Genomic DNA, 7537 nt, shown 5'->3' on the forward strand with positions numbered 1-7537 from the left:
CTCGGAACTGCTTCAAATCAACTAGATATCTTTGTGCTGTAAATCTCCCAACAGACAAACGCAAAAGCAGCAAATATCTCGCTGTATGTCCCACATCCAAAGTGCCAAGAGAGTAATGTAGAGCTTGCTCTCCCTGTCTTTGAGTACTGTTTTCAGTGTCCCGGTTACCTCTTTGCTAACATTCTCTTCAGAGCTGCAGTGAAACCAGGAACCACGTGGAGAAGGCACCCACACTGAAAATGCCTGGAAGGAACATTGGGGCTTCTTCTCAGTGCTTCTGACATAGGGTTTCACTGTCCCGGGAAAGTCTCTGCTAACACCCTGCAGAGCGCAGTGCCCAATATACAGAAACGTCTTGCGGTATCTCCTACAGGGAAAGTGCCAAGAGGGAATTCTCGATCTTGTTCTCAGTGTCTCTGAGAATTGCTCTGATTATCCGTGTGACCTCTTTGCTAAGACTCTCCAGAGAGCCTTCCTCAAAACCAACACACATCTTGACATATCTCCCGCATTGATCGCAGTGTCTCCAGAAACGGCATTCAAGGAGCCAGGAACTTTTCTGCCCACACTGTCCATTGAGTTGTCCTCAAAACCAATATACATCCTGCTATATCTCCCACATGGAAAATGCCAGGAGGCAAAAGTGGGGATTATGTTTAGACTTTCTCGGAACTGCTTCAAATCAACTAGATATCTTTGTGCTGTAAATCTCCCAACAGACAAACGCAAAAGCAGCAAACATCTCGCTGTATGTCCCACATCCAAAGTGCCAAGAGAGTAATGTAGAGCTTGCTCTCCCTGTCTTTGAGTACAGTTTTCAGTGTCCCGGTTACCTCTTTGCTAACATTCTCTTCAGAGCTGCAGTGAAACCAGGAACCACGTGGAGAAGGCACCCACACTGAAAATGACTGGAAGGAACATTGGGGCTTCTTCTCAGTGTCTCTGATGTCGGGTTTCACTGTCCCGGGAAAGTCTCTGCTAACACCCTGCAGAGCGCAGTGCCCAATATACAGAAACGTCTTGCGGTATCTCCTACAGGGAAAGTGCCAAGAGGGAATTCTCGATCTTGTTCTCAGTGTCTCTGAGAATTGCTCTGATTACCCGTGTGACCTCTTTGCTAAGACTCTCCAGAGAGCCGTCCTCAAAACCAACACACATCTTGACATATCTCCCGCATTGATCGCAGTGTCTCCAGAAACGGCATTCAAGGAGCCAGGAACTTTTCTGCCCACGCTGTCCATTGAGTTGTCCTCAAAACCAATATACATCCTGCTATATCTCCCACATGGAAAATGCCAGGAGGCAAAAGTGGGGCTTATGTTTAGACTTTCTCGGAACTGCTTCAAATCAACTAGATATCTTTGTGCTGTAAATCTCCCAACAGACAAACGCAAAAGCAGCAAACATCTCGCTGTATGTCCCACATCCAAAGTGCCAAGAGAGTAATGTAGAGCTTGCTCTCCCTGTCTTTGAGTACAGTTTTCAGTGTCCCGGTTACCTCTTTGCTAACATTCTCTTCAGAGCTGCAGTGAAACCAGGAACCACGTGGAGAAGGCACCCACACTGAAAATGACTGGAAGGAACATTGGGGCTTCTTCTCAGTGTCTCTGATGTCGGGTTTCACTGTCCCGGGAAAGTCTCTGCTAACACCCTGCAGAGCGCAGTGCCCAATATACAGAAACGTCTTGCGGTATCTCCTACGGGGAAAGTGCCAGGAGGAATTGTGGAGCTTGGTCTCAGTGTCTCTGAGAATTGCTCTGATTATCCGTGTGACCTCTTTGCTAAGACTCTCCAGAGAGCCTTCCTCAAAACCAACACACATCTTGACATATCTCCCGCATTGATCGCAGTGTCTCCAGAAACGGCATTCAAGGAGCCAGGAACTTTTCTGCCCACACTGTCCATTGAGTTGTCCTCAAAACCAATATACATCCTGCTATATCTCCCACATGGAAAATGCCAGGAGGCAAAAGTGGGGATTATGTTTAGACTTTCTCGGAACTGCTTCAAATCAACTAGATATCTTTGTGCTGTAAATCTCCCAACAGACAAAGGCAAAAGCAGCAAACATCTCGCTGTATGTCCCACATCCAAAGTGCCAAGAGAGTAATGTAGAGCTTGCTCTCCCTGTCTTTGAGTACAGTTTTCAGTGTCCCGGTTACCTCTTTGCTAACATTCTCTTCAGAGCTGCAGTGAAACCAGGAACCACGTGGAGAAGGCACCCACACTGAAAATGACTGGAAGGAACATTGGGGCTTCTTCTCAGTGTCTCTGATGTCGGGTTTCACTGTCCCGGGAAAGTCTCTGCTAACACCGTGCAGAGCGCTGTGCCCAATATACAGAAACGTCTTGCGGTATCTCCTACAGGGAAAGTGCCAAGAGGGAATTCTCGATCTTGTTCTCAGTGTCTCTGAGAATTGCTCTGATTATCCGTGTGACCTCTTTGCTAAGACTCTCCAGAGAGCCTTCCTCAAAACCAACACACATCTTGACATATCTCCCGCATTGATCGCAGTGTCTCCAGAAACGGCATTCAAGGAGCCAGGAACTTTTCTGCCCACACTGTCCATTGAGTTGTCCTCAAAACCAATATACATCCTGCTATATCTCCCACATGGAAAATGCCAGGAGGCAAAAGTGGGGATTATGTTTAGACTTTCTCGGAACTGCTTCAAATCAACTAGATATCTTTGTGCTGTAAATCTCACAACAGACAAACGCAAAAGCAGCAAACATCTCGCTGTATGTCCCACATCCAAAGTGCCAAGAGAGTAATGTAGAGCTTGCTCTCCCTGTCTTTGAGTACTGTTTTCAGTGTCCCGGTTACCTCTTTGCTAACATTCTCTTCAGAGCTGCAGTGAAACCAGGAACCACGTGGAGAAGGCACCCACACTGAAAATGACTGGAAGGAACGTTGGGGCTTCTTCTCAGTGTCTCTGACATAGGGTTTCACTGTCCCGGGAAAGTCTCTGCTAACACCCTGCAGAGCGCAGTGCCCAATATACAGAAACATCTTGCGGTATCTCCTACAGGGAAAGTGCCAGGAGGAATTGTGGAGCTTGGTCTCAGTGTCTCTGAGAATTGCTCTGATTATCCGTGTGACCTCTTTGCTAAGACTCTCCAGAGAGCCTTCCTCAAAACCAACACACATCTTGACATATCTCCCGCATTGATCGCAGTGTCTCCAGAAACGGCATTCAAGGAGCCAGGAACTTTTCTGCCCACACTGTCCATTGAGTTGTCCTCAAAACCAATATACATCCTGCTATATCTCCCACATGGAAAATGCCAGGAGGCAAAAGTGGGGATTATGTTTAGACTTTCTCGGAACTGCTTCAAATCAACTAGATATCTTTGTGCTGTAAATCTCCCAACAGACAAAGGCAAAAGCAGCAAACATCTCGCTGTATGTCCCACATCCAAAGTGCCAAGAGAGTAATGTAGAGCTTGCTCTCCCTGTCTTTGAGTACAGTTTTCAGTGTCCCGGTTACCTCTTTGCTAACATTCTCTTCAGAGCTGCAGTGAAACCAGGAACCACGTGGAGAAGGCACCCGCACTGAAAATGCCTGGAAGGAACATTGGGGCTTCTTCTCAGTGTCTCTGATGTCGGGTTTCACTGTCCCGGGAAAGTCTCTGCTAACACCCTGCAGAGCGCAGTGCCCAATATACAGAAACGTCTTGCGGCATCTCCTACAGGGAAAGTGCCAAGAGGGAATTCTCGATCTTGTTCTCAGTGTCTCTGAGAATTGCTCTGATTATCCGTGTGACCTCTTTGCTAAGACTCTCCAGAGAGCCTTCCTCAAAACCAACACACATCTTGACATATCTCCCGCATTGATCGCAGTGTCTCCAGAAACGGCATTCAAGGAGCCAGGAACTTTTCTGCCCACACTGTCCATTGAGTTGTCCTCAAAACCAATATACATCCTGCTATATCTCCCACATGGAAAATGCCAGGAGGCAAAAGTGGGGATTATGTTTAGACTTTCTCGGAACTGCTTCAAATCAACTAGATATCTTTGTGCTGTAAATCTCACAACAGACAAACGCAAAAGCAGCAAACATCTCGCTGTATGTCCCACATCCAAAGTGCCAAGAGAGTAATGTAGAGCTTGCTCTCCCTGTCTTTGAGTACACTTTTCAGTGTCCCGGTTACCTCTTTGCTAACATTCTCTTCAGAGCTGCAGTGAAACCAGGAACCACGTGGAGAAGGCACCCACACTGAAAATGACTGGAAGGAACATTGGGGCTTCTTCTCAGTGCTTCTGACATAGGGTTTCACTGTCCCGGGAAAGTCTCTGCTAACACCCTGCAGAGCGCAGTGCCCAATATACAGAAACATCTTGCGGTATCTCCTACAGGGGAAGTGCCAGGAGGAATTGTGGAGCTTGGTCTCAGTGTCTCTGAGAATTGCTCTGATTATCCGTGTGACCTCTTTGCTAAGACTCTCCAGAGAGCCTTCCTCAAAACCAACACACATCTTGACATATCTCCCGCATTGATCGCAGTGTCTCCAGAAACGGCATTCAAGGAGCCAGGAACTTTTCTGCCCACACTGTCCATTGAGTTGTCCTCAAAACCAATATACATCCTGCTATATCTCCCACATGGAAAATGCCAGGAGGGAAAAGTGGGGCTTATGTTTAGACTTTCTCGGAACTGCTTCAAATCAACTAGATATCTTTGTGCTGTAAATCTCCCAACAGACAAAGGCAAAAGCAGCAAACATCTCGCTGTATGTCCCACATCCAAAGTGCCAAGAGAGTAATGTAGAGCTTGCTCTCCCTGTCTTTGAGTACAGTTTTCAGTGTCCCGGTTACCTCTTTGCTAACATTCTCTTCAGAGCTGCAGTGAAACCAGGAACCACGTGGAGAAGGCACCCACACTGAAAATGACTGGAAGGAACATTGGGGCTTCTTCTCAGTGTCTCTGATGTCGGGTTTCACTGTCCCGGGAAAGTCTCTGCTAACACCCTGCAGAGCGCAGTGCCCAATATACAGAAATGTCTTGCGGTATCTCCTACAGGGAAAGTGCCAAGAGGGAATTCTCGATCTTGTTCTCAGTGTCTCTGAGAATTGCTCTGATTATCCGTGTGACCTCTTTGCTAAGATTCTCCAGAGAGCCTTCCTCAAAACCAACACACATCTTGACATATCTCCTGCATTGATCGCAGTGTCTCCAGAAACGGCATTCAAGGAGCCAGGAACTTTTCTGCCCACACTGTCCATTGAGTTGTCCTCAAAACCAATATACATCCTGCTATATCTCCCACATGGAAAATGCCAGGAGGCAAAAGTGGGGATTATGTTTAGACTTTCTCGGAACTGCTTCAAATCAACTAGATATCTTTGTGCTGTAAATCTCCCAACAGACAAAGGCAAAAGCAGCAAACATCTCGCTGTATGTCCCACATCCAAAGTGCCAAGAGAGTAATGTAGAGCTTGCTCTCCCTGTCTTTGAGTACAGTTTTCAGTGTCCCGGTTACCTCTTTGCTAACATTCTCTTCAGAGCTGCAGTGAAACCAGGAACCACGTGGAGAAGGCACCCACACTGAAAATGACTGGAAGGAACATTGGGGCTTCTTCTCAGTGTCTCTGATGTCGGGTTTCACTGTCCCGGGAAAGTCTCTGCTAACACCCTGCAGAGCGCAATGCCCAATATACAGAAACGTCTTGCGGTATCTCCTACAGGGAAAGTGCCAAGAGGGAATTCTCGATCTTGTTCTCAGTGTCTCTGAGAATTGCTCTGATTATCCGTGTGACCTCTTTGCTAAGACTCTCCAGAGAGCCTTCCTCAAAACCAACACACATCTTGACATATCTCCCGCATTGATCGCAGTGTCTCCAGAAACGGCATTCAAGGAGCCAGGAACTTTTCTGCCCACACTGTCCATTGAGTTGTCCTCAAAACCAATATACATCCTGCTATATCTCCCACATGGAAAATGCCAGGAGGCAAAAGTGGGGATTATGTTTAGACTTTCTCGGAACTGCTTCAAATCAACTAGATATCTTTGTGCTGTAAATCTCCCAACAGACAAACGCAAAAGCAGCAAACATCTCGCTGTATGTCCCACATCCAAAGTGCCAAGAGAGTAATGTAGAGCTTGCTCTCCCTGTCTTTGAGTACTGTTTTCAGTGTCCCGGTTACCTCTTTGCTAACATTCTCTTCAGAGCTGCAGTGAAACCAGGAACCACGTGGAGAAGGCACCCACACTGAAAATGCCTGGAAGGAACATTGGGGCTTCTTCTCAGTGCTTCTGACATAGGGTTTCACTGTCCCGGGAAAGTCTCTGCTAACAGCCTGCAGAGCGCAGTGCCCAATATACAGAAACGTCTTGCGGTATCTCCTACAGGGAAAGTGCCAAGAGGGAATTCTCGATCTTGTTCTCAGTGTCTCTGAGAATTGCTCTGATTATCCATGTGACCTCTTTGCTAAGACTCTCCAGAGAGCCTTCCTCAAAACCAACACACATCTTGACATATCTCCCTCATTGATCGCAGTGTCTCCAGAAACGGCATTCAAGGAGCCAGGAACTTTTCTGCCCACACTGTCCATTGAGTTGTCCTCAAAACCAATATACATCCTGCTATATCTCCCACATGGAAAATGCCAGGAGGGAAAAGTGGGGATTATGTTTAGACTTTCTCGGAACTGCTTCAAATCAACTAGATATCTTTGTGCTGTAAATCTCACAACAGCCAAACGCAAAAGCAGCAAACATCTCGCTGTATGTCCCACATCCAAAGTGCCAAGAGAGTAATGTAGAGCTTGCTCTCCCTGTCTTTGAGTACTGTTTTCAGTGTCCCGGTTACCTCTTTGCTAACATTCTCTTCAGAGCTGCAGTGAAACCAGGAACCACGTGGAGAAGGCACCCACACTGAAAATGCCTGGAAGGAACATTGGGGCTTCTTCTCAGTGCTTCTGACATAGGGTTTCACTGTCCCGGGAAAGTCTCTGCTAACACCCTGCAGAGCGCAGTGCCCAATATACAGAAACGTCTTGCGGTATCTCCTACAGGGAAAGTGCCAAGAGGGAATTCTCGATCTTGTTCTCAGTGTCTCTGAGAATTGCTCTGATTATCCGTGTGACCTCTTTGCTAAGACTCTCCAGAGAGCCTTCCTCAAAACCAACACACATCTTGACATATCTCCCGCATTGATCGCAGTGTCTCCAGAAACGGCATTCAAGGAGCCAGGAACTTTTCTGCCCACACTGTCCATTGAGTTGTCCTCAAAACCAATATACATCCTGCTATATCTCCCACATGGAAAATGCCAGGAGGCAAAAGTGGGGATTATGTTTAGACTTTCTCGGAACTGCTTCAAATCAACTAGATATCTTTGTGCTGTAAATCTCCCAACAGCCAAATGTAAAAGCAGCAAACATCTCGCTGTATGTCCCACATCCAAAGTGCCAAGAGAGTAATGTAGAGCTTGCTCTCCCTGTCTTTGAGTACTGTTTTCAGTGTCCCGGTTACCTCTTTGCTAACATTCTCTTCAGAGCTGCAGTGAAACCAGGAACCACGTGGAGAAGG

Source organism: Larus michahellis, unplaced genomic scaffold (assembly GCF_964199755.1).
Source record: "Larus michahellis unplaced genomic scaffold, bLarMic1.1 SCAFFOLD_26, whole genome shotgun sequence".
Classification (NCBI taxonomy): Eukaryota; Metazoa; Chordata; class Aves; order Charadriiformes; family Laridae; genus Larus; species Larus michahellis.